The following is a 27,971-nucleotide window of genomic DNA, read 5'->3' on the forward strand; positions in this document are numbered from 1 at the left end:
TCCGTCCCACACGGAACCTCAGACGCTCCTTTTGCCCTCATGTAGGCAAGCACTAGTCAAGATCGGAATCTATTTCAATATTCATCAGATCATTCAGTTGCTGCTGGAACATCATTCTATTCATCAACGTCTCCTTGGTAACAGATGGTCGTCTTATACACGTTGTAGCGCATAGGCCACATAAGGCAGGACCACACTGTACACAAAGACAACACGTGAACAGAAACGTTACAACAACTCCTACAATCATCAGAATCTTCCAACCCCAAGTTGACATCAGGCTCCAAAACCATCCTAGTAGCGTCCAATTACCTTTGTCCACGTGTATGGACTCGGAGATCTTGTGCAACTTCGAGATGGCTTGGTAGACAGTTGGAGCATTGTCAGGAATAAAAATGCAACAACTCGAATGGATAACTTTACACACACCACCTCTATCTGCGAGAACAACATCTAGAACCATACGGTTCTGCAACGTCATGAGTCTATCCGCCTGAAGTTCAGCTGTGAGATTACCAAGGGCACTTGCAGTAATATTAGCAGTCGACTCTACTACGCGTGTCAGCTGTCTTAGGTTCCTGGTATTAACCATAGGTCCCCAAAACGGCAAGAAACCCTTAAAGAAGTCTCCTGCTTCTTGACCGGCAGTATCCTCTTTGCTAATAACACCTCTCACAACTCTAATCTTGTGATAATCTGAGGCAACTGTGAAAGTCGGTGGTAAAAGATTCGCAATATAACAGGTACCCGAAAAATCACGGGGTAACCATGTATATGCGCGTTCATAACATAGGAAATAAGTGCCCTTAGCGGTCAGAAAAACAGGGGAGGAGAGCATCGGCAGAACATACGTATCAGTGCAAGCACTGTTGCCAAGTTGTGCTCTCGGATTTCGACCCAAACCTTTCAAGCAGAAATTACCGAGGTGTGGTACAATCCATATTGGGGACGAGCTTTTAAGCTGTCTATCACCCACTGACGTACTATACTCAGCCTCACTCAGATCCTTATAAGCCTGTACCTCTTCACTTGGGATAAGCGATGCATCAAAAACATCTCTATCTAAATCCGCTATCGCTATCGCCAAAGGTTTTTGATACGGCCCAGGACCAAAATTGGCAGAACGTGGCTCTCGACTGGGGTAAGAATCTAGTGCACTACGGAACATAGTTTGGAATGCCCGAGCCGAACCCTGGGAGCTGTATGGAAGGACCAAATATGGAATACCCCTATCCATGGTATGTGGCATTAACCCACACACCCAACAATTGGTAGTGTTCATTACCAACTGATGCTGATGTAGAAGTTGAACGAAGGAGTTATTCATAAATTCCGCACGTCTAACCTGTTCATGTTGAGGCAGGGGATGAAAAGAATGTGGGGAAACAGTGGTGAGGGAGCTCAGTTTAGGAGAAGAGGTAGGTGAAACAGAAGGTAATAACAACTGTACTCCAAAATACACTCCACCCACCAATAACATAGATACGATCAGGAACAATAGGAACACCTGAGACAAAAAGCATTTTGTACATACAACTCTACTTAATTCTGATCTCTGCGTCGACATCCTTTCTACTTCCAACAGCTTAGAGAATGCCATCCTCTACAAACCGTCCGTGACGTACTTGACGCACTTCGTTCTGAGTAGCGATTATCAATCCCCAGGAGTTCCCAGGAATCGACAAAAGTAACCGACCTAGCGTCAGGAACCTGCTAAACAGAAAGGAGTACCCGCACGGCCCTACGGTGACCCAGATGGAGAGGTTCCCTCGAAAAGTTCAGATTACAAATCTCTAAGCCGCGGGAAAGCACATAAAAACTCAAAAAGAAAGGATATAATTGTCCATAATGTTCATAACATCAAAAGCAAATATACAATTAATTTTTATTAGTCCTTGAACGAAGAAAATATCGACTTCTTCCAGGTCGAGTTTGCTCTACAAACAATTGTTCGGCTGGCGCAACAGTATTCGATGAAGTGGACAACGAGTCAGACCTTGGGCTTTCTGCTACCGATAACTCCACAGGTGGGTTTGGCAGTGACAAATCATCCCCCACAGGTTGAGCGTCGCTAAACGGCACAAAGTGCAAAGGAGTCTCAGTTTCTGTTGTCGAAATCCCAGTCCTCACCCAACCATCCGTTGGTAAGGGAATCGGTACCCTTTTCGTATGGCTGGCGTGCACCCAATTCTTCCGGCCCTCCAGTCGAACCGCAGTCCTCATCGTCAATAAGACTTGAAAGGGTCCTACAAATCTTGGCTCCAAGTTACGCTTCCGACCAAAATTTCGGGTAACAACCCAGTCTCCTGGCTGGAGCTGGTGTCCAGGACCCTCTGTCTGCGCCGGTAGAGCTTCAAAGACCTGTTGATGGATTAACCGTAGTTTAGTGGTCAAATCGTGCAGGTAATCAATTAACATTGGGTACTCAAGACTATCAAAGGCCCTTGGTCTCGGGACCCCCCAAATATTCGCAGGGCGGCTGAACACAATCTCATATGGGCTAAGCCCTACTCGAGAGTGTACGGTCGCTCTGGTCGATAGGAGAGCCAGAGGCAAGGCATCAGGCCATGATAGGCCAGTCGTAGCCTGGATCTTGGCGAGTTTTAGTTTTAGGGTACCATTGTACCCCTCAACCAAACCCGCTGCCTGTGGATGATTAGCGCTATGGAATTTTTGACAAATTCCAAGGCCCTTGCACACACTCCGCATTACACTTCCCACAAACTCACTTCCATTATCCGACCATACAATCCGTGGCATTCCGTACCGAGGAAAATATTCCTTCAGCAGGATTTGTGCTGTGGACAGTGCAGTGTTATCCTTAAGAGGATAAGCCTCAATCCATCTGGAGAACGCACAAACCACAACCAAAACATACTTTAGGTTATTGCATCTCTCCATATGGATAAAGTCCAACTGGATAACCTCAAAGGGACAAACAGGAGGAGCAAAATGACCAGGTGGAGTGGGAGTGCCCTTGCCGGGATTGTGCATCAAACACACCATACAGTTCTTAACCACTCTCTCAGCACACTTAGCAATACCCTCATTTCTCCATACAGGTGACAAAAACCTACATATTCCTTTCGCACTAATATGTGCCAACCCATGAGCCATCGTCACAACAGCTAATACGTACGCATCTGGTAACATCCACCTCTGACATTCCGTCAGGTCAACCCAACATCCATGCATGTCCAACTTTCCCGTACTTTCTTTCCACTTAGTCTTTTCGGCTTTAGTAGCTTCGTTCTGAATTGCTTTCACACTCTCAATAGTATTTTCGCACATGCCAGTTTCCATCGGCCACCTCACTGAACTCGTGACATACATCCGGGTCGCAAGATCCTTAGCCGTTTCCTTAGCAATCTCATCCGCAAACGCATTACCACGACCAACATCATCCGTCACTTTCCGATGTGCATTACATTTAACAATCGCCACTTGTTTAGGCAGTGTAAGTGCATCCAAAAGGTCATTCACAAGCTGCCCATGCTGAATCTTCGTACCATGCGATGTCATAAATCCTCTTTCTCTCCACAATCTTCCAAAGTTATGCGCAACACCGAATGCATACTGACTGTCGGTAAACACATTCACTCGCTTTCCTTTAGACAAAACACAAGCTCTTGTCAATGCAATCAACTCTGCAGCTTGCGCTGAATTCTGATTCAATCTCGCAGTTTCCACAACCGTGCTCAATGTTACTACAGCATACGCAGTCGTCACATCACCATTCGGCAATTTAAAGCACGAGCCATCCACATACAAAGTACCATCGGGATCTGTCAAGGGAGTGTTTTTTAGGTCCACACGACCTTTTGTTTCTTCCTCAGTTCGTAAATAACAATCATGTGGTGGCACATCATCTGATTCCATACTAATAGGCAACAACGTCGCCGGATTCAGTACATTACAACGTTTGATCTGTATATGACTTGCCAAAAGGGTCAGCTCGTACCCAGACAACCTTGCACTCGTCAGATGTTGAGTCTTTGTCCGATTCAAAAGAGTATCGACTGCATGCGGAACCATCACCACAAGCATATTATCCATAACAAGACCTGCGGACTGCCGAATAGACGCCGCTGCTGCCGCTGTCGCCCTTAAGCAACTTGGCAACGCTCTCGCTACCGGGTCTAAGGTCGAGGAAAAATATGCACACGGGCGCTGCTTGTCACCAAATTGTTGCGTTAAAACACTCAACGCACAACCTTCCCTCTCGTGAACGTATAATGTGAATGGCTTGCTGTAATCAGGAGTACCTAACACAGGAGCCGAACACAGTGCGTCACGTAGTTCAGAAAAACTTTTCTGGCATTCCTCCGTCCATGGCAAAGGAGTCGAAACGTCCTTGCACGTGAGAGCTATCAATGGCTTCGCTAACAGTGAAAAATTCGGAATCCACTGTCTGCAGTATGACGTGATACCTAGAAAGGCACGCACATCTCTCTGAGTTGTTGGCACAGTCATTCGAGCAATCGCTGCAATTCTTTCAGGGGTCAACCTTCTTCCCGCCTTTGACAATAAGTGACCTAAGTAGGTAACTTCTTGACAACAATATTGTAACTTAGAAGGTGACACTTTATGATGTAAGTCACAGAGATGCTGCAATAGTGACACAGTAGCAGTCCGACAAACTTGTTCAGTATCTGCAGCTACCAACAGATCATCAACATACTGAATCAAAGCCGCACCAGGTGGCAGCACAAATGCATCTAGTTGACTTTTAAGAGCTTGGCTGTAGATCGATGGGCTCTCACAGTAGCCTTGAGGTGCGCGTTTGAACCGGAAACTGCGACCTCCTAACGAAAATCCGAACAAATCACGACTTTCCTCAGCAATCGGAATGCTAAAGAACGCATTCTTCAGATCGATTACCGAGAACCACGATGCAGAGGCTGGAATCAGAGTCAGTAAAGCTGTAATGTCTGGAACCACAGGAAACTGCGGGACAACAATTTTATTTACTTCCCGTAAGTCAATAACTAGACGGTACACGGGAGGCTTGGACGGATCAGTTCGTTTCAAAATAGGCAACACGGGACTATTACACACGTTACCTCGTGTCTCCTCGATGACATCTTTACCGATCAGATCATAGATGGTCGCTAATAGTGCCCGTTCACCATCAAGGGAAATACGATACTGTGGTATGCGTGGTAAGCGCGCATCAACTTTCAATTGAACAACATAAGGTGGGATATCCAGCAGGCCCACATCATTGGGACCTGTTGCCCACAAGGAAACCGGAAGAGAACTCAATTCCGGCGGGAGCTTACCGATTGACAGGTACATAGGGGAGATCACATTCTCACCCAATGTAAGCTCCACACCCGTAGGAGAGCAGTACAAAGTCGCATGTAACCTCTTAAACAAATCCAAGCCCAAAAGATTCTCACCACAACCAGTAGTCAAAATCAAAGGAGCTTCTAACTCATGAGACCCAATCGTAAGGGGCAAAGGGCTAGAGACTGGATTGCTAACGGGGGCGCCAGAGAATCCAACGGAAACATTCGTTAAGCCAGACAAAGGCGCGCCAGGGAGTTTCGAATGCATAATGGAACTTTTTGCTGCACCAGTGTCCAACAGAAAAGGCTCAACGACGCCCAATGTGGCTACTGTAACATAAGGCCCTCTCTGATCAACCGGAACTGATACTTCTCCCTTCCTTTGTCTATGGCTGTCCTAGTAGATACCATCCGTATCAACATCATGCTCAACGTAATGATCATCCACATGATACTGTGCAGATCTACCAGACGAGAGATCGCGTCGATCGAAACAATTCCGCGAGTCTGAGGAAGTGGCAAAACGCTCGGCCTGATTCTGAGTAACTCCACGACCTCTACCACGGGAAGCTTGTTGAGGACCACCACGACCTCCTCGAGCTGACACACCATTATTCCTATCACGGAGAACCGGACAATTAAACTTCAAATGGCCCTCCCCTCGACAGTACGCACATTGATTATATCCCAACACAAAACGAGGTGCGGGAGAGTCATTTCGTATCTGTGATCTAGAGAACTGTGATTGCGATCTATTTGGCTGTTGCGAATCATTGAAATTTGAGCGCGGAGGATACGCTTGCTGTAATAAGACCTTAGTTTTAAGATCCTTTGTTTTCCTGTCTGCACGTTCACTTTCCTCCTTTTCCCTATTTTCGTAATATTGGGCCGTAGCCAATATTTGAGCAGTGGTAGAAACAGCCCACGAACTCTCAGAATTTTTCAACTTATTGCTAAGTTCGGGCAGCAAGTTCGATACAAACTTATCAACAAACAACCGCTGACCACCTTCTGAACCCATGTCCTGGCCACTATGATCGACAAATGCTTCCTCAAATCTCGTAAAGAAATCAGAAACGCTTTCATCCCTCTTTTGCTTGCACGCGGACAACTTGTCCCAATTGACGCGCATCGCCGGCATAAGCGTTTTCATGAGGGTAATTATCCTCTGGGGCAATGCCACAATAAGCTGCTCAGGCTTAGCCCCACCGACTTGCTGAGCGTCTGCCGCTGAAAGGGCAGCCCAATCACCGCCCAACTCAGCCGCGTGATTCTCGTGACGAATTTTCGCCCAAATCGGCTGAGGCACTACATTGCCAAACAACATATCAATATCAGCAAGGTTCATAACAGTAGCATCCACCAATTGGGACAACTCCTTATAATAACCCGCTGGATTTTTACGGGGATCAGGCAAAGTTTGCTTCACCTGTAAAACTTCCGATCGTTTCCAAGGGAGGTGTATCCACACTCTCTGAAAACGGCCTGGGACAGCAGGGTTAGCGTTAGGATCACCTGGCATCCATACTGGGGGAACTTCCCGCATCGGATATTGACCAGGTTGTGCCATCCACGCTGCTGTCTCTTCCTTAAACAATGCTCGAGGTTGCACCGTACATCGAAATGATAACAGACGTTCTAGAGCTTCTCGAACCTTGTCACCCACGATCACACCAGTTGTGAACCGATGCTGGAGATCAGAAACCTCTGACGGTACATTATCTACCACATCGTAATCCCACTCCTCCTTCAACGATTTACACAATTCCTCGAACACAAATCGTTGAGTGGGCGCATTAAACTGAGAAAATGTTTCAAACACTACACGCGAAGAGTATTTAACGGGATTACGTATCCATTTACGTGCCATTTTTACCAGCGATTCACGTTCTCTATCATCAGGAAGCTGACTACGCCGCTGAGCGGCATCAGAAAGAGTTGAGCCGAGTATTGGCCCAAAAAGCGGAGAATAAAGAGTAGCAACAGCAGTCAGGAGACGACTACGAACAGAAGGAGAAGAGGAAGAAGATGCAGGCGCAGCAACAGTAGGGGTAGAGGCAATAGAAGTTGACGCGGCACCAGGAGTAGTAGGAACGACAGACTGAGGAGGGACGTGAAAAGGTGCAGTAGGAAGAGAAGCCGGTAAAAGAGGAGGAACGATTTGCGGCACAAGGGGATTCGGGAGAGCGGGAGGAACGGCGGGCTGACCAGCGGCCGCCAAAACAGCAGGTGGAGGAAGAGGTAGAATCACAGGACCCAGAGTATCGGGAGCATAGGGAGGTGGTGATTTCAACAGATAAGACAATAGCGAATCCTCTACCGCTTCTTCACCTGACTTATCGTCATTAGGCGGTAGCACCGGATAACATTTATCCACCGCCATATGATGAAGTCGAGCACTAACTTCCTGCTCTTTCTCATTTTTGTCTCGCTGATACTGTTCAGCATCTTGCATCACCGCAAGAACACCGTCTCTTTTATTTTTCTTACTCTGTTTGATTTCTTTCTGCTTGGCCTCTTTCCGCCACAACCGGAAGGAATCAAACATGGCCGGCCTAGCCTTCTTTTTAAACAGTTTAGCTTCCAAATTATCTAAAACGGCAGTTTCGAAACTACCATGAGATGGCCAACTAAGAACCCCATCATTTTTAGTGTAGCGGACCCAATTTTCATTATATACGATAGGACCCACGCCATGGCGACTATAGAGCTCGTAAATTGGAGTTCCAACCGGAGGTATCGGACATGAATCCTCCAGCCGGGAATCCATTCTGCAACATTTGAGAAACCCAAACAAAGTACTACGGCTAGGCATCGCGCACACTAACCGAGTTTACAAACTTCAAGGGCTATCGACTTTATGATATCCTCGCAAACAGTTTGCGAGACCCTCGGTTTTTGGCAATTGCAATCGTCAAATAAAACCCAACAACTAAGAACCACAAATGCTATGGTACCATGCAAACAACAAAGGAACACTGGGAGTGACCCACAAATACTTAACTGAAAGAACAATGGCGTCACCAGGAAGGCCCGTCTATCGTCTCGCCGTACAAAGGACTACGCCAGGCGCCAAAACAGGTCGACAGTCAGGGCATCAGTCCGTCACAGCCGTCAGGAGGCGGGGATCTTCGCGGGAAAAGACGTCCGGCCACTTATTTCGACAACTGGATCGATGAAGCGGGGTGCACCTTCCCTCGGAGATTTCACACGGAGTTCCTCACGATCGTCGGGCTTTGGACCGGTACCGCTGATGTCGCCCCACGTTGGGCGCCAACTGAAGGACTGGGTTTTTCTAAGACCCAGCGGTGCCAGGGAACAACACCTGAAACCTTCGCGGGTTACCTGTTCTGGCGTACCAAACACAGAGACACGGGACACTTCCAGCGACGTCAGAGATCAGCGTTTATTTACTGCAGGGATACAGAGGTCACAAGAAGTACACAGCGTGTAGGTTCTCGGAGACTGCTTCAATTTGCAAAAGTGGATCGCTCCTTTTATACACGTTTTTCCCATACAACAGTATGGTGAACAATGATTACAACTCAGTTCCCACAATAAACTTCAAAAAGGGTCGCGTTCATGTTTCAGGAGGCCGGAACATAATTACAACAGTATTGCCAGTTCCCAACTGTAAAAACATATCTTCTCTGCAATAAAACACATTCCATCCTGATCGTAAACACATTAGGAGAAGGGACAAGAACAGATGCAAAGAAAGGACAAGGATGCACAACAGATTAGAGAAGAGTGTTAGGAGTAATAAAGGAAACTTGATAACGGGATCAGAGACACCGTGTCTAATGTATGCATGGCTGAAACAATAGACCGGCACGGCAAGATGAGCCTTGAGCGGGGCCATCTGCCTTCGTCGTGTCATTTCCCTCGTCATAAAAGTCATACTCAAAGGAACACGTGTCCCTCGTGTAAGTTTGGGAGTCCCAGGGTCACGAAGCGGACAAAGTCCGTTCGCTGGCTACTTGAGGGCAAGAAACAAAATGGATGCCGTATCTAAAATGGAACCCGAGGGTTCAGATGAACAAACCCAAAAATAAGACGAACCATACGTGGTTGCGTAGCGAAACTGCATACACCCACTATACTCGTCATTTGCGGTTCATAGATACCCAACTCATCCATATTCGTCACCACTCAAAAGTGTCGTTCCGTCCCACACGGAACCTCAACCCTCACCTGCGTACGTATGGAGCGTACCCCCACCCCAACCATGTATGTACGGACTGTACCCCCACCCCAACCGTGTATGTACGACCCGTACCCTCATCCGCGTACGTATGGAGTGTACCCCCACCCCAACCGTGTATGTACGGACCGTACCCCCACCCCAACCGTGTATGTACGACCCGTACCCTCACCCGCGTATGCATGGAGCGTACCCCCACCCCAACCATGTATGTACGGACCGTACCCCCATCCCAACCATGTATGTACGACCCGTACCCTCAGCCGCATACGTATGGAGCGTACCCCCACCCCAACAGTGTATGTACGACCCGTACCCTCACCCGCGTACGTATGGAACGTACCCCCACCCCAAACGTCTATGTACGGACCGTACCTTCACCCCAACCGTGTATGTACGACCCGTACCCTCACCCGCGTACGTATGGAGCGTACCCCCACCCCAACCGTGTATGTATGGACCGTACCCCCACCCCAACCATGTATGTACGACCCGTACTCTCACCCGCGTACGTATGGAGCGTACCCCCACCCCAACATTCTAAGTACAGAGCGCACCCCAGGCCCCAACACCAGCACCTTCACACAACATCGCGCATGTACGAGTCGTACCAAGCCAGACACAAGGACAGCACTGTACAACAAAATTCCCGAAGTACACACCGTACACACGCTAAAAACGCACGTACACAACCAGGACAAAGCAAAACAACACAAGAATACACCATTCGAATGGCACAAAGCCACAAAACATGTCCAACAAGCACAAAAACAACACATTCACTGACCTGCAACTGCCAAAATCCCAAACAGAGGCCAAAAACACAACCACTCCTTATAACACACCCACCCAAACTTCAAACACAGCCACACCCACCAATGGACCAATAAAAAGGGCCCCCAGACACAAACCATTAGCCTTTGCAACAGACTCACTGCTGCCAGACCCCACAGACAACCTACAGCACCATACTTGAACCTTTACTACACCTTACACTTGCACACCTTCACACACACACCTTCACAAACACCCCCTCATCACATTCACACACACACCTGCACAACCATCCACACACACCCCCCCAACCATCCACACCCACACACCTCACCATGCCCACTAACAAGAATCCAAAGTTCACTAGCCGAGAGTTGGAGGTCCTTGTCGACGAAATCCTCAGAGTCGAGCCACACCTCTTTGGAACATTGGTCAGACAGACCTGCATGTCCGAAAAAACAGCCATGTGGCAGAGGATTGTCGATGCTGTGAATGCTGTTGCGGCCACCAGAAGGACCAGGCATGAATGCCAAGCCAGGTGGTACGATCTGCGGAGGAGGGTCCGAGCCAAAATGACCGACGACCACAACCAGGCCAACGTCACTGGTGGAGGGCCGCCCCGCAGACCCGTACACTACCATCCCTGGGAGGAGAGGGTGATGGCCATACTGCCGGTGGGGTCAGTGGACGGATTAGAAGGACTCCGAGACCCGGGTGAGTACACAAACAACTCACCTCACATGGGGGAAACGTCATCCACAACCAAACTCACAATCAGGCACGCAACCACCCCAAGCTATCGCATGACTCAACCACACTCCATGAACACGCACATGCCACTGGTGCCACCATGCCCCATGCACCCAGCTGGACAATGCAAAGTCACAGGCCACAGAAAACACCAACACAAGACACGGTAAGCCGGATGGCGGGAGTGTGGGCCCCAAAAATCACATAGTGCAACTCAGAAGCAGACAACAATGCCCTCTGCCCATATGGCCTAGGTCACAGCCAGACAAACAGTGTGTCCCCACACAGGAAAGACTTGCCAGCAAATGGCGGACGCCTTGCATTAACACATGGGGGTGACGGCACGTTTTTGCACATGACAGCAGCTAATGAACAGCCAACACTGTGAAAGAGTGGCAGCACACACCACCACAGCAGCAGCGCAGACACAGACACTACACCCAATGGGTGCCTGGAGATCAGAAACAAACTCACATCAACAAGCCAAGGGCCATTCAAAGATCTGCAAAAAGTGTGTGCCTAGGAAGCTGGGCTGAGGTGACAGAGGGTGACACACAGAAGGAGGGAGAGGGGGAGAGAGAGGGAGGGAGACACAGGGAGATGGACAGAGGGAGGAGGCTGACACACAGGGGGACAGAGAGGGAGTGAGAAAGGGACACACAGGGAGACCAATTCAGCCTTGGGGGGTGTGGGAATGTCTGCTCGTCAGCAGGTGGACTGCGTGCATGTAGACAAGGGTGGCCAGTGCCTGAACCCCCCTCTTCTCCATGTCAAAACACTGGGCCATGTCTCAACCTGTGCACGAGCACAACGCCAGCTACCTGCATTATATAAGTGTGTGGAACAACTCCATGTGCCCACGTACAGTGCAACACGGAAGGCGCCAATGCATGGCTCGCCACACCTGCTCACTCCACTGCTGACTGCAGTCACAATTGATGCAGCAAGTAAGACTGTGCCACACATAGGTAAAGTCGCAAAAGCTGTGGCCAAGGGACATACCCATGCACAAGTGCACTGTGAGTGGAATGCAAGACATATCCAAATTCCCAGAGGAAATGTGCCAGCTTAGAGACGAATGAAACATGGATGTTGCATGGAACAAAATTAACATTGTCTCTCTCACATACAGGTCAACGTCGTGGATCACCCCCCAACACTGGGGGGGAAGACTCACAGGACCCGGCTCTGCGGGATGACGGACCCACCGGCAGCGACGACTCTCACCACTCTGTGGACGAACCCGACCCCGACCAACCTGGCCCCTCTGGTGTCCAACCACCTGCAGCACCTGCGTCAGGTACAACTGGGCCAACCACCACCCCCACTCCTGCCACATCCCAGGAGACACCCAGGATCCCTGCCCCACCACCATAATGCAGCCAGGCTGGCCAGGAGGGACACGGTGTACCGGGCACCCAGGAGGAGGCAGGCGACAACGCCAATGCCACCCCTCGGGGTCCCGGAGACCCGATGTGCCCACAAGGGCAGGCCAGGTGCAAGTGGGCAGGGGTGGTGGGAGTGGAGGACGGCGGAGGCGCGAGCCTGACCAGTTGGCTGCGGAACCGGTATATTCCCATGTCAGAAACATCCTGGACACATACCGGCAGAACACCACGGGCATGGCCCAGGTTGTGTCCATCCTCGAGGAGATCAATACCCAGCAGGCCCAGCAACATGCAGAGCAACATGCCTGTCTACTGCGACACCAAGGGTGGATGGAGGACAGACAGGCTGAGCTCGTGACGGTGCTCACGGGAATTAACCGTTCACTCTGTCGGATAGCCGACAACATGGGCAACCCTCCCTGTACCACCAGGCGTAGAACATCACCACGCACAGGGAGGGATGAGGAGGAGGAGGAGACATCTGACGGAGCATCCCAAACATCGTCACGGCCTGCTTCTGAGGGTCCCCGCAGGAGGGCGGGTCATCCACGGAAAAGACCGTGAGGGTCAGCGCAACAGCACCATCTCCCAGGACACCTGGCCTGGCACTTGGCCCACTGGACCAACAGCAGCACAGCAGCAAAAGACATTCTCTGCCACATGGACTTGCTGGTCACTGTCTGACCAATGTTGACAAAGACTGTTGCATGGACTCTGAGGATTTCCACTGGCAAGGACACCAACTCCCCTAGTGAACTTTGGATTCCACACACCCGGAAAGCCCCTCATGTCATACCCCCCCCCACGTACCCCAACCAAAATAAAAAGTTACACGATAAAGAGATGATGCCTACATTTTGCATTATTACCTTACATGTGTCTTGTAAAGTCTAACCATGCCTGAGTTCTCATTTGACTTCAACCATCCACACCCTGGGGCCTGAGTCTGGCACAGGACACACATGGGTCACATTGTATTAGGCAAGACAGACATGGAGCACCATACACACCCGTGATGGGCCCAACCAGCTGAGGGGGTGGCCGCACAACCATGCCGACAGACATATTGAGTACAGCGACAGCCATGCGCAGAGGTCAGGGATCATGTGGAGTGTCCTGTGGGGCACCCAGGTATGTGTGGACAGGTGGCAGAACCATGTCCTGCAAGCTTGAGTCCGGTGGATGCAGAGAATGGTGGCCTGGCCAACGTTGGATGCATGGGGATGGCACATGTCACAATACCCACACAGTCATGGACATCATGCACAATACACAGTCTAATCCCACACAAACAGCCTGCATCTTGCTACTCGACACATAGACACATAGCCACTATCACGGAAAACCATGCCAGACATGCTGGATGCACCGTGGCAACACACCAGCATTGACTGAGAATAGGCACCTTGGAGGCATAGGGATACCTTTATTATTCATGTATTCGGGAATGCAGAGGCAACTCGGAGTACACATAAACAGGTCATGTGGAGTAACATGTGGGCCCAACACTGGAACCCCCCTTCTGCAGCACAAATGCGTGATAGCCATGGAACTGGCACACAAGTGTCGGCTAACAGCTAAACACCCCCTGCTGCTCACGGAGAGGCTGCCATACACCATTGATCCTCTGATGTGGAAGTCCCACACCATGTCAAGCCAATGCAAACCGTATGTGTCCGAGGGCAGTGTTACACACATTGATGCCATCATCACAATCCACAATCCCATCACAGATGACTGTCAACAAGTCTGACCATCTATTCAGTTGTACCCAGCTGCATGTCATGTGTCCCATGGTGGTGATGCGACATGTCTGCAGAGGAACCAAACATCGACAGGGGCAGTGTGCACACATCGTAAACAACTGCCACACCCAATACACCCCTGATGCATCCCTTACCCTAAGGAGACTTCCAAACTTGTCCGTGCGTGTAACGCTGAGTCAGCACACGATGACGTGTCCATGAGGAATAGCAGTGCCACAACAGTGCAACCAGCAGACGGCATGCGCAAGTACCTGGAGATGAGAGACACACAAGAAGTCAGCCACAAAAAGCACAGCCACTTGCATGTGCATGTTCTCGACACATGTAAGGATGACAACATGCTAGGTCACAATTATGACTGGGGAAATACACTCATCACTGGCACCATCACTCCAGTGACACATCCACACACACCTCTGACTCACGTGGCATACATGCAGATGGACACACACATCGCAACACATGCCACACGAGGACCAATGCGTGCACACACAGACACTGGTACTCACCACTAAGCAAAGAAGTCGCGTATGAGCCGGCTCCGGATGTCCTCTTGCGGAACCACATCCTCCACATCACTAGCCCCATTGCCAAGACCTTCGTCCTCCACGGGTGGATGGTCCTGATCATCTTGATCCAGGATGAGTGGCACAGCTTTCTCAACTGCCATGTTGTGCAGCATGCAGCAGACCATGAAGATTTTGCAGACCTTTGCCGGGGCATATGGGAGGGCGCCACCGGTCTTGTGGAGGCATCTGAATCGGCTCTTCAGGAGGCCAAATGTCCTCTCTATCACTCGCCTTGTCCGGCCATGGGCGGTGTTGTAGCGGAGCTGGGCCGGCGTGATGGGGTTGCGGAGAGGTGTGATCAGCCATGGCATGTTGGGATAGCCAGCGTCCCCTACATGGAAACCACATGAACATAAGTAGGACAGGAGAAGCGGTCGTGCTGGAAGTCTACGCAAAATACAGGACAGACAGAGTGTACCCACCAACAACACATGCTCATTCGTTGCGCAGCTGCGTCATCATTTCAGGCACCCTGCTACGCCTCATGATGTAGGCATCGTGTGCTGATCCTGGAAAACGAGCACAGACATGTGAAATCACCATGTTGGACAGACACACCACAAGGGCATTGATGGAGTGGTAGTGCTTGCGATTCCTGTACGCTACCTCCTGTGCCTGTGGTGGTACCAAAGCCACATGTGTCCCATCTATGGACCCAATGACATGGGGCATCCCTCCCAGGGCATAGAATCCACGCTTGACCCCAGTCAACAGTTCAGGAGTTGGGAAATGGATGAACTCATCCAGGTGAAGCAACATGGTCTCTAAGAAATCATGCAGCACACGGCTGAACATGCTCTGGGACATGCCACAACATGAGCTATGGTATATTGAAAGGTACCCGTGGCAAGAAAATGTAGGGCTGCCATTACCTTCAGCTTGGGTGTCAGTGCCATAGGATACCTGTGCAGCGGTTGCAGGTGTGGTGCCAGCCTCGCCGTCAACTCCTCAATCAACGGTTGGGGGAAGCGGTAGCACCGGATACAGTCATTCTCCCGCATGTCAGCCAAGTCCGGAATTGGTTGGGGAAGAGGCGGCGCTCTGCAGTAATTTGGAAGTGACAAGGAAGAGTGAGTGCACTACAACAACAATTTATTTGTACTGAGCACATGTTAATCTGTCAATACACATATGCGACATCCGGAGACAGGTATGTGCCACATGCCCTGGACACGTATGGCTGCCAGGTGACACTCCTACCAAGACCCAGCTACACACGGAGATTGTGAACCTCCACATGCCATGGCATGGGATTAGCTGTGTCCCAGTGTAAGTGAACAGCCAGACGCAACACAGGAGTGACATACATCAACACATCAGCAGAAGTAGGATGTCGATTTCAGAGACTGGTAGCGGAACACTAGAGCCACAGGTCACATGACATTACACTAGGACAGCCCACACACCTTGCCAATAAGGTGTACATGTAATGACTCACCACACATTCATTGAGAGGATGCAGACATGTCCTTGTTACGCTACTCCGTGTCCCATGCATACATACGCACCTCACATCCGATACCACATGTGGCCTGGTGTGCGTAACAGTGTGCCATGTCCATCTACACACAGACACATGTTGGTTGCTGCAACAGCTGATGCTTTTGAGGGAGCACCAACATCAAGCTAATGGGAACACCCCACACATACATGACATAGACACATCGTGCACCATGGGTAGTCACATGTCTGGTGTGGTAACCCCTGTAGCGGGCATCAGGGGGCACTTGCGTGTGTTGTTGACTGTGCCATGCCAGTGACGCTCATCCCAAGTGTGCAGTACGACATGCACACATGTCAAAGGAGTTAAGGGCATGCCTGGCACACATTGCACCGTCACACATAACATCTGTACACATCTCATCATACATCTGTTGCCTTCTCGACTCAGGAGTAATGTGCCACATCACAGACTTTCACACCTGTGCCCCACACATGTGGTAATGCCCAGACAATGCCTTGATGTCCATCCATGGACAAGTATGTCAGCTCTATTCCTTCCTGTGTGCTGCCTGTCACCACTGTGATGTGTGAAAGGCACCGTACATTCGCTCAGAGGGCCTGTGTACGTTCCCTATCACTATGGGTGTACTCACGTATGCGTACCCATAGTGATAGTGAGCGTACAGGCGTGTGTACGGTCTGTATCACTATGGGTGTGCTCGCGTATGCGTACCCATAGTGACAGTGAGCGTACAGGCGTGTGTACGGTCCGTATCACTATGGGTGTGCTCGCGTATGCGTACCCATAGTGATACGGACCGTACACACGCCTGTACGGGCCGTTGCTATGCATTTGGGGTGCCCTAGGGCCCCGGTACGCACCGTACCTGTGTGTGAAACTCCAAATTACATAGGGGACACATGAGGGACAAGTATAAAGGCCTACATGCATGCTGGTTGTCATGGAGACCAAGTTTAAAGTTGAATTTTTTTCAGCAGGTGCACAGCAGTAGTCAGTTTGAATGAATCTACTTTGTTGCAATGTGGTTCTGGAGTTGACATCATGCTCAAGAAAAAAACACAATAAGAACCCACTGACTGTGCTAGGTTTGAAGGGATTGGAGGAAACATAGGATGCAAATGTGAGTGACCAATCACTCTGTACTCCTGTGCATGAAACAGGCCAGCAAGGCAGATATAAGGCAGCCAGGTCCCATGAGGGAGCACTTGCCTGCACATCTTTGGATTCTACGACCCAGCTGCTGCTACTGATTCCCTGGAACCATGTCAAGGTCTGTGGAGAGGGCACAGCCTTTCACCCTGGAGGAGAACCTGGCATTGCTGGATGTGATCCTCCCACAGTACCCCCTGCTGTATGGGCGACCAGGGTATCAGGTGAGTGCAGAGTCTAATAGAACAGACTGTGTCCCTTGTTTGTGACTGTGACTTCTGGCATTGTGTCCAGGTGTGACACACATGCTATGTACTGTAGGGGAGGGTGCCGGGGGGGGAATGCCTGATGTCTCCCAGCCAGAGCATGCTGTGGTGCATGTCTGCCGTCCTCACTTGCATTGTGTTTACTGTGACAATCACTGCATGGTGCATGCCACATTCTGCCTGTCTTGTCCTCCTGGGAATGTAGCCTCTACAGTCCTCATTTGATTATGTGGTCAGCCCAGTGTGACAGGTGACTGTACCCACAGATGTGTGTTAGTTCTGTGTACCTGTGCTGAGAGTGTCCACATGATGTGTTCGTACCCTGGACATCGGTGTGTGTGTAAGTCCCCTGTCATGTGGGTGGGTGCATATGTGGAGTGTGGCACCCGGGCTGCATGAGGGATGGATATACCCTGCCCATGTGATGTGAGCAGGGAGCAGTGCTGTGTGTCTGACATGCAGAGCCAGCCCCACACCTGTGAGCCCCCCCCCATCTAGTGGCACATGTGCAGAGTGAGGTTTGTCGCTGCATTTGGCAATGGCAGGTGAATGTCCTGTGCCTGTGTGTGTCTGTGTACTCTGCTGAGGTAGCGTCAGTGGCCTGTGGCATGTGACTGCTTAGAGGTGCTGCACATTATCCTGGTGTAGCTTGTGATGCACAGTGTGAGCCTGGATCATTGATTGTGTCGTTGCCCTCATTCCACCTGTGTACTTTCAATGGCACGTACTGCTTTTGCCCTTCCCCAGAGGATCATGTCCCTATGACAAAGGTGCAATGCGTTGGATGCATACTATGCCTTGTTGTAAACAGCAAATTTGTTCTAATATGTGTCTCTGTGACATGTGCCAGGTGCATTGATGTAGTGTCACTTGTTCATCCTCACAGGTAGGCGCCTCGGCCAAGAAGCAGATCTGGATGAACGCCGTCAGTGCCGTGAGGAGGACGGACGGTCGCAAGCGGCGCCTGGCCCAGGTGAGGAAACGCTGGCAGGATATCCGGTGCTGGATGCGGAGGATCGCACGGGTCCTGCTGGGGGACTCACCTGAGACCCATAAGAACCGCGGGCGCCGCCGTCTGACCCACATCCACAAGCGTGTGCTGGCGGTGGTATTTCCAGACTTGGACAGGCGCTTACAGGAGAAGCAGCAGCAGGAAGGGGGTAGGTACATGTGTGTTTGTTGTGTGTCACCAGCATTTGTAAGTGCACAGTTGCATGGATACACTGCCAGGGTTTAAAGGTGCTGTGCAGATCCTGTTACCCACAGTATAGCGGTGCTCTCCTGCCTCCCTCCCCGTCCTTGCAATGTGTTCCCTGGTCTGTGTGTAGTCACTCCTTCACAAGGTTATGTAGGCTGGCACTTTCTCCACGTGAACTATGCCTGTAGCATCATGTGTGGGGGTGGTGTGTAACAGGTTTTGGGACCTTGCCTGTGCCCTGTCCAGTTCAGTACTTGTGGGTTCCATGTCAGTTGGCACTGATGCTGAGTCCAGACATGGGAGTTAGTCTCTCAAGTGTCATGCCTTACAGCACGCATGTCCTATGTTGTGGCCTGTAACATGATGTGCATGAGTGTGCGATACGCATAGTGCAGGGATGGTGGCGTGTGTTGCAGTCATTCCCACTCAGGACCATGGAGTTGTGTGGCCACTACTGTCCCCTGGGGCATATTTTCCTAGGTGTCATGTGTGTCATCACAAAATGTGGACACTCTCAGTGTCTACAGCATAGGTTGTGCTCTGTGCCATTGTCCCCTGGCACCATGTATATTGACATAAAATGTAGTAGAAGTGTCCACTGTACAGCCTGACCTGATTTTCCTTGTTCATACTCACGGTGGCCAGTGCCTGTGTGTCTTGTTACAATCATCTGATGATGACCATTTGTACATGATTATTTGGACAGGCGCACCTTGGGTATTTTGTGTCCAATCTTGCATTTATCCAGCCCATGTGTATTTCACCCAGACTAAGAGATGTAAGTGCTTCCTGTGTCTCAACAAATTGTTTCATGTAGGGGGTGGTTGGTGCGGGCAAAGCCTACATGTCAAAACCTGATATCTCCTTGCTAGGTCTGGCCAGTGTGTGATGTTTGTCTGCACATACACTCAAGGTGTAGTGAGCCAGTCATGGTGGGCATGTTTTCAGTATTACCTATGCAGCATGTGCCTCAAGTTCATGGATATGGTCCCTGCTCATCCCTATTTTCGGCAATGCTGTGTGGTGCAGATGCAGTGCTGGATTGTCCCCAGGGCCTGGCTCCTCTGTCAAACTCCATTTCACGTCATTTGCTATTGTGTCATGCTCTCCATAGTTTTTCAGTGGCATGGTGGGTCAACCAACTGTGTGTTGCATGACCTACATCTGTACCTTATTTTGTAGATGTTACTGATCTTTCTTTTCAGGCTATGCACTGTAACCTATGTAGATTGGACTCATGTGACATATGTATACAGGTGTATGATTAATTGCTGTCTCTTCACCTTGCCCACAGCATCGTCGGGGGACACGGAGGGAGACATGAGCACAGACGGAGCGGAGGGACCGAGCACCAGTGCCAGTGGTGACATCGTGGCTGGCACATCGAGTGGAACTGAGGCGGAGGAGAGTGAGGCCGAGGACCTGTCCACTGGCATGACAGAATATGAAGCTGACGGGTCCGAGGATGATCTCTCCGAGTGGGCGGAGGCTGCACCAGCAGCTGACAGCGGCACAACATCTCTCCCCGCCCCCTCCATTGCCATCAGCTGCCTCCCACTTGCTTGTGTCCCTTCCCAGCGTGCCCAGTCACCACATGTCTCCTTCCTGCCAGGCACCGCACCCCCTGCCCCTGTCTCCACTGCTGCCGCCAATGCCGAGTCTGTGGACAACCAGCGGCAGTTGCAGGTTGGTCAGGCTGCGATGCTTAATGTCCTCCATGGCCACAGCCAAGTGCTGAACAACATGGAGGCATACTTGGAGGGCATTTTCTCATCGCAAGCTGACCAACGCAACTTGCTGAGGTCCATTGTCTCGACACTGACTGCAGCAGTGGGTCTCCTGCAGCGCTACGTCCAACCCCCTACCCCTGACCCATCCACACTTCCCACTCCCATGCCTGTCCCACGTACACCAGAAGTCAGCATGCACCCACCACAACAGACACAGGCACCACACCAGCAGGGAAGGTCAAACGCACACCTCCTGGCACGCACACACAGGGTGAAGTAGGCACACCCACTGGGTCGGGGGGCAAACGTAAGACACGCAGCCAGAGTGGGAGTCCGCATTCCACCAAATCCACTCCCTCCAAATCCCCTCCCCTCAGCTCTCCTGGCCACATATCCGGCAAAGACTCCTTCATGGCCGCTCTGTCCCTGAGCCCCACAGTGACACCACCCCGCAAGCGGTCAAGGGATTCCCCGGTCAGGGTGGTTGAGTCCCCCCCCTGTCCACACCCTTCCCCAGTGGCGCAGCGACCCATCCCTCCGCCTCCCCCCCTCCTTGGGGCCTGTGCTTCCTTCGGGTGCAGGGGAGTCACTGGAGGACCTTGCTAAGGTGTGCAGCGCCATCCTGGCCTCCGCCTTTGGCCCTGCCCCACCCCCTGTGGTGGAGTCCTCCATCCCTGCACCCACAACGCCTACCCTTCGCCCTCATGTCCCTGCGGTGCCTGGTCCTTCCCCCCCACATGATGCCCTCCCCGCTCTGGAAGATGAAGGAGTCTGACTGTGCAGGCAAGCTAGGGGACACGCGTCCCACTGTGTCCCCCACCTGGATTTGAACTTTGGATTGCCCTATGGGCATTGTACATTTTGAACTTTCAAGGGACACACAGATTTTTGGATGCTGAATAAAGCAATTTATTTTTCCTTAGTATACTACTGTTTGTCTGGTATTGCTGTTGGTCGACCTGCCCCATTAATTTGGGTGGTGATTATGTGTTGGGTGTGTGGGAATTGTAGTCTTGTGCTGGTCATAGGGTGGATCCTGGTATCTGTGTGCCATCACAAGCTGTTGGCTACATAACTTTGTTCATGTAAGCAGTTACTGCATGGTGACATCGTCCCAAGGTGTGTTCCTTCCTCTGTGTAACCTGACATCTTCCCTGCAGGGTCTTTCCAATATGTGGTGCTGAGCTGTGTCTACATTGGCTGGGTGTGTGACGGACTCGTTAGACTTGGGCCATGCATGCTGAGCGATGTCTCCACCTGCATCATTCGTGGCGTCCTTGGTGGTCACTGTACTTGTGTATGTAGACTGTTGCCATGACTTCATGTGTACATGTTTTCTTTTTGGCGCTATGCATGTGTATACTCCCAGCCTCGCACACATGTGGTACATGTACTGCAGGATCGTTGTGCACCTGACTGACATTTGTGGGCATTGGATCTGTGGGTACTCCACCCTTTTCTTTGCAGGGGCACTGCTGTGAGTGTTAGGCACCCACCCCTCCTGTGTCTGGGCACTGCTGGGAGGCCTCTGCACACACCCCTCTTGTGACTGGGCACTGCTGGGAGGACTCTGCACACACCCCTCTTATGACTGGGCACTGCTGGGAGGACTCTGCACCCACCCCTCCTGTGTCTGGGCACTGCTGGGAGGACTCTGCACACACCCCTCCTGTGACTGGTCACTGCTGGGAGGACTCTGCACCCACCCCTCCTGTGTCTGGGCACTGCTGGGAGGACTCTGCACACACCCCTCCTGTGACTGGGCACTGCTGGGAGTGTTAGGCACCCACCCCTCCTGTGTCTGGGCACTGCTGGGAGGACTCTGCACCCACCCCTCCTGTGTCTGGGCACTGCTGGGAGGCCTCTGCACACACCCCTCTTGTGACTGGCCACTGCTGGGAGGCCTCTGCACACACCCCTCCTGTGACTGGGCACTGCTGGGAGTGTTAGGCACCCACCCCCCCTGTGTCTGGGCACTGCTGGGAGGACTCTGCACACACCCCTCTTGTGACTGGGCACTGCTGGGAGGACTCTGCACACACCCCTCTTGTGACTGGGCACTGCTGGGAGGACTCTGCACACACCCCTCTTATGACTGGGCACTGCTGGGAGGACTCTGCACCCACCCCTCCTGTGTCTGGGCACTGCTGGGAGGACTCTGCACACACCCCTCCTGTGACTGGGCACTGCTGGGAGTGTTAGGCACCCACCCCTCCTGTGCCTGGGCACTGCTGGGAGGACTCTGCACCCACCCCTCCTGTGTCTGGGCACTGCTGGGAGGCCTCTGCACACACCCCTCCTGTGACTGGGCACTGCTGGGAGTGTTAGGCACCCACCCCTCCTGTGTCTGGGCACTGCTGGGAGGACTCTGCACACACCCCTCTTGTGACTGGGCACTGCTGGGAGGACTCTGCACACACCCCTCTTATGACTGGGCACAGCTGGGAGGACTCTGCACCCACCCCTCCTGTGTCTGGGCACTGCTGGGAGGACTCTGCACACACCCCTCCTGTGACTGGGCACTGCTGGGAGGACTCTGCACACACCCCTCCTGTGTCTGGGCACTGCTGGGAGGACTCTGCACACACCCCTCCTGTGTCTGGGCACTGCTGGGAGGACTCTGCACACACCCCTCCTGTGACTGGGCACTGCTGGGAGGACTCTGCACCCACCCCTCCTGTGTCTGGGCACTGCTGGGAGGACTCTGCACACACCCCTCCTGTGACTGGGCACTGCTGGGAGTGTTAGGCACCCACCCCTCCTGTGTCCGGGCACTGCTGGGAGGACTCTGCACCCAACCCTCCTATTTCAGGATATGTACGCTTAGTACATACACGGGTGGGGGTTCGCTCCATGCATACGAGGTGGGGGTACTGTCCGTACGTACACTGTTGCCATGGGGGGTACGCTCCATGCATACGCGGGTGAGGGTATGGGTCGTACATACACGGTTGGGGTGGAGGTACGCTCCATGCATACGCGGGTGAGGGTACGGGTCGTACGTACACTGTTGGCATGGGGGGACGCTCCATGCATACGCGGGTGAGGGTACGGGTCGTACATACACGGTTGGGGTGGAGGTACGCTCCATGCATACGCGGGTGAGGGTACGGGTCGTACGTACACTGTTGGCATGTGGGGTACACTCCATGCATACGCGGGTGAGGGTACGGGTCGTACATACACGGTTGGGGTGGGGGTACGCTCCATGCATACGCGGGTGAGGGTACGGGTCGTACTTACACTGTTGGGGTGGGGGGTACGCTCCATACGTACGCGGGTGAGGGTACAGGTCGTACATACACGGTTGGGGTGGCGGTACGCTCCATGCATACGTGGGTGAGGGTACGGGTCATACTTACACTGTTGGGGTGGGGGGTACGCTCCATACGTACGCGGGTGAGGGTACGGGTCGTACTTACACTGTTGGGGTGGGGGGTACGCTCCATACGTACGCGGGTGAGGGTACGGGTCATACTTACACTGTTGGGGTGGGGGTACGCTCCATACGAACGTGGGTGAGGGTACGGGTCGTACTTACACTGTTGGGGTGGGGGGTACGCTCCATACGTACGCGGGTGAGGGTACGGGTTGTACTTACACTGTTGGGGTGGGGGGTACGCTCCATACGTACGCGGGTGAGGGCACGGGTCGTACTTACACTGTTGGGGTGGGGGGTACGCTCCATACGTACGCGGGTGAGGGTACGGGTCATACTTACACTGTTGGGGTGGGGGGTATGCTCCATGCGTACGCGGGTGAGGGTACGGGTCGTACTTACACTGTTGGGGTGGGAGGTACGCTCCATACGTACGCGGGTGAGGGTACGGGTCGTACTTACACTGTTGGGGTGGGGGGTATGCTCCATGCATATGGGGGGTGGGGGTACGGTCCGTACATATCCGTACCCACGCTATGGAATGCTTGTGCGGGCCGTACCCAGGCCTTTGCCACGTGGGTACCGCCGTCCCGCCATGGTTGGGGTGACGTAGGTGTGGGCGTGGTACGACTCGTACCCACGCTCTTAAGGCGTGGGTACGGGACGTACCTGTATTGTTGTGTTGCCGGTTCGCGTCGTCAAGCACTTCCGTTGTGGCGGACGCTGGCTTTGCTGGACATGCCCCCACCCCCTCGTAGTGACCAGGGCCTGGGGGTCAGGTATGTCCAGGGCATGTGTGCTGTGTGACTTTGGTGGGGGTTTTGTGGCCTGCCCCTGCTCCTGCCCCCCCCCTTTTCCCCCTCCCTTTGTTGTTCTGACCTTCTGCGGCATCTGCGTCGTAACCTGTAGAGAAGGTCGACTGCTACGAGGGCCGGGATGACACGTAGGTTCGGGTCCATGTCTGTCCGTCGCGTGCAGGTGCTCCTTGTTCACGTCGTCCTGATTTCCCGGCAGTGTTTGGCTGCCGGAAAATATTGTCCGTGCGGGATGACGTCGGTGCGAATCGTACTTCCTGGTTCGTGAATGGCAGGCTGCGTGCGTCCCAACGTCACGTCGGCGCTTTCCCGGATCACATTTGTATGTTTATTTTCGTCGGTCGGGTTTTGTACGAAATAGTATTTCTGTGTGAATCGTACTTCCATGTTTGTATATTGTTACGACCGGGTACGCGTCGGACGGAGAATATGCTCCGTCCGACGGCTCGTACCCGGTTTTTACAGGATCGTGATCGGCACCAATGAGTTCTGTTGAATCATGCAACAACAAACATTTGTTATTCGTTTTCTCCCCAGTACCACTCAATAGCCTAAAACACATCATGATTCACATTATTACACAGCGGCGGCCGGCACAGGTAAGTACGGTTGGGTAAGGCGTGGAGGGGGGTAGTTTACAGAACACAGAATAGGTGTTATTTATTTATTTAACTATACCTATTCCGTTACCTGTCGACTTCCCTCTCCCACCCTGCCCCGTCCCACTGCGCCTACCTGTGCCAGATGCCGCTGTTATTACATTTCACGATCCTAATACATCATGATAATACAACAAAGGATTATATGCGGATGCACTCTAAGCGTGTGATTGGAATGCACCCCTACAAATAAAATGTGGTTTCGCTACATCAATGCCATAACTAAATGTTCTGGAACCCAGGGATGTGATCTTGGATATCTCTAAGCGGTGTTTCAGTGAGGATTTGTGGTGCTTTGGAGTCAAGCCATGTGAGAAATATCACTTTATTCTGTCTTAAAGCATGGTGACCATTGGGGAGATCAGTGCATATTGCTGGGAATTTGTTTGATGCACTTACCGGCAATGCTGGTGCGAGGTGAGTTTTCTTTTGAATACGGGAGTGGGCGGATGCACTGGAGTGTTCCATCTCACTCTCTTGCTTGAAGTGTCCTGGTGGCTTTACGTTCTGCACGGTAAACAAACAAGCCCCACCGGCCTTAGAAACTGTTGTTTGTACTTCGTGGCAGCCATCTTTGGGACAGCTTCCATTGCTCATCACTGTTATTCCTGCACTCTTCTCGGCAGTACTCGGTAACGGACACAATGCTTTTTCTCATCACCTGTCAACACGTTTATGGTGAATGGCACACCGCAAAGTTGCATCATCGCCTGTCGACACGGTCATGGGCACGCCTTTAATTCTCTTTTTAACTCCGTATATTATATAATTTGATTATTTTATATTTTGTTGTATTTAGAAAGGTGTCACCCCTTGCCTGTAAGTATCTACTCGTTTGTGAGGAGGTAGGCAAAGTTCGGTCTTGCTTTTCATTTATTTCCTTTTCCTGATGTTTCTACTTCTGTGTGAGTTTTTCTGCAGCGGCTCATGGCTACTTCTAATCTTGTGGTACAGCCTCCACCATTTTTACAAAATCCCAGCAGACCATTTATGGCCTGGAAAAAGTGGCTGAGGATTTTCGAGAAAAACTTGGTGGCACTTGATGCTGCAAAATTCAATGCCATTTATCCCACAACACTATTATATAACCATTTAGAGGAGACAGTTCAACAAGTGTCTGACAATCTTCCACCTGTTGTATCACCATCAGGTGATAAATTGTGGGCTCTATATACAATAGCTCTGGCTCACATGGGCAAACAGTATTCAGACAAACCGTCTGTTATGTTGGAAAGACATAATTCTTTTTTAATAAACAGTTAATTGATGAGGCTGTTGAAGATTATTTGGCAGTGCTGAGAGTACTAGCTGCAAAGTGTGATTTTGGTACAAATATGGATGTGTATTTGGCTTTTAATTTTTCTAACAAGAAGATTCTATGGAGCATTTTGACCTGTAAGAATCCCTCATTGATAGAGGTTATGAATGTAGTGAGAAGTATTGAACGCTGCCTAATTTCTTCCAAAGTTTTGACTGAGGAACTCTAAAGTAGTGTACAAGTGAGTGCTGTACGTGAGGTGGATGCAACAGAGGTGTCTCCTATTTCCAACAGGAATAAGCCCAGGAAGGGTTTTGAAAAGAAGTTTGCTGGAACATGTTATAGGTATGTCGCTCAAAGTTTCACATGAGTAAGCATAGGGGAAGAAGCGCAACAATTGTAAGAAGGTTGGGCATTTTCAAGGGATATGTCGATCAGCTCAAACAAAATATAAAGTTAGTTGAATTTGTACAAGGATGGTATGTGTTACACTGTTTTACTAACTGTGGATGTTGCTATGGTAAATACTTCTCGTAGGAAATGTAAAGGTCCTATTTGTGAAGTTATGATTGTCTCAGTCAATCAATCAATCAAGAAAGCTTTATTCGATTTTCAAATTGAAATCATAAAAGCATACATTAAAAAACATACATTAAAAAGTACATGCATATATATATACAAGTAAAATTGCTAAAAGAATTTTGTTTTTATATAATCAGAGTCAATCAGAACAATCCCCTGTTAATGAAAAATTGTCAAATTGCATAAAGTGCATATTAGAATAATTACATAGAGTTCCGAAACTTAACAGCCAGCTTTAAAAAACTCATTGCTGCAATGATAGTACATTCATTTTCCAGCTGTAATAACCTAAACATGGCCAGTCTACAAGTGCGAATTCCCCAGGACTTTAAAAGTGGTTTCAAAAAAGCCTCCCTGGGCAACTGATAGAATTTACAAAAAAGAACACAATGAATGTTAGATTGGGCAGAGGTATCGTCACAAGGGCATAGTGGGAGTTCATTTGACCAAGAATTGCAGACAGGGAAAGCAATCATACGAAAAAAGTTTCCAAATCTGAGACGAGTCAGAAGCATTCGGGCATAACAAGTAGGCTGAATTAACAAATAGTTTTGGAGCCCTTCGTGCATGGTTATTTTTTGGAAGTTGCTAACTGTATTTTTTGTTTTTTCCAGGTTCCATCTATTAGTTGTTAAATGGTTTAAGGCCAGCTCTCTTAGGGTCTTCCTGGAAACCATTTCCATGCTAGAAGGCCTCGTAAAAAACTCAGGGTGGCCAAGGTCAGTCAT

This window comes from Triturus cristatus, chromosome 3_2 (assembly GCF_964204655.1).
Source record: "Triturus cristatus chromosome 3_2, aTriCri1.1, whole genome shotgun sequence".
Taxonomy (NCBI): domain Eukaryota; kingdom Metazoa; phylum Chordata; class Amphibia; order Caudata; family Salamandridae; genus Triturus; species Triturus cristatus.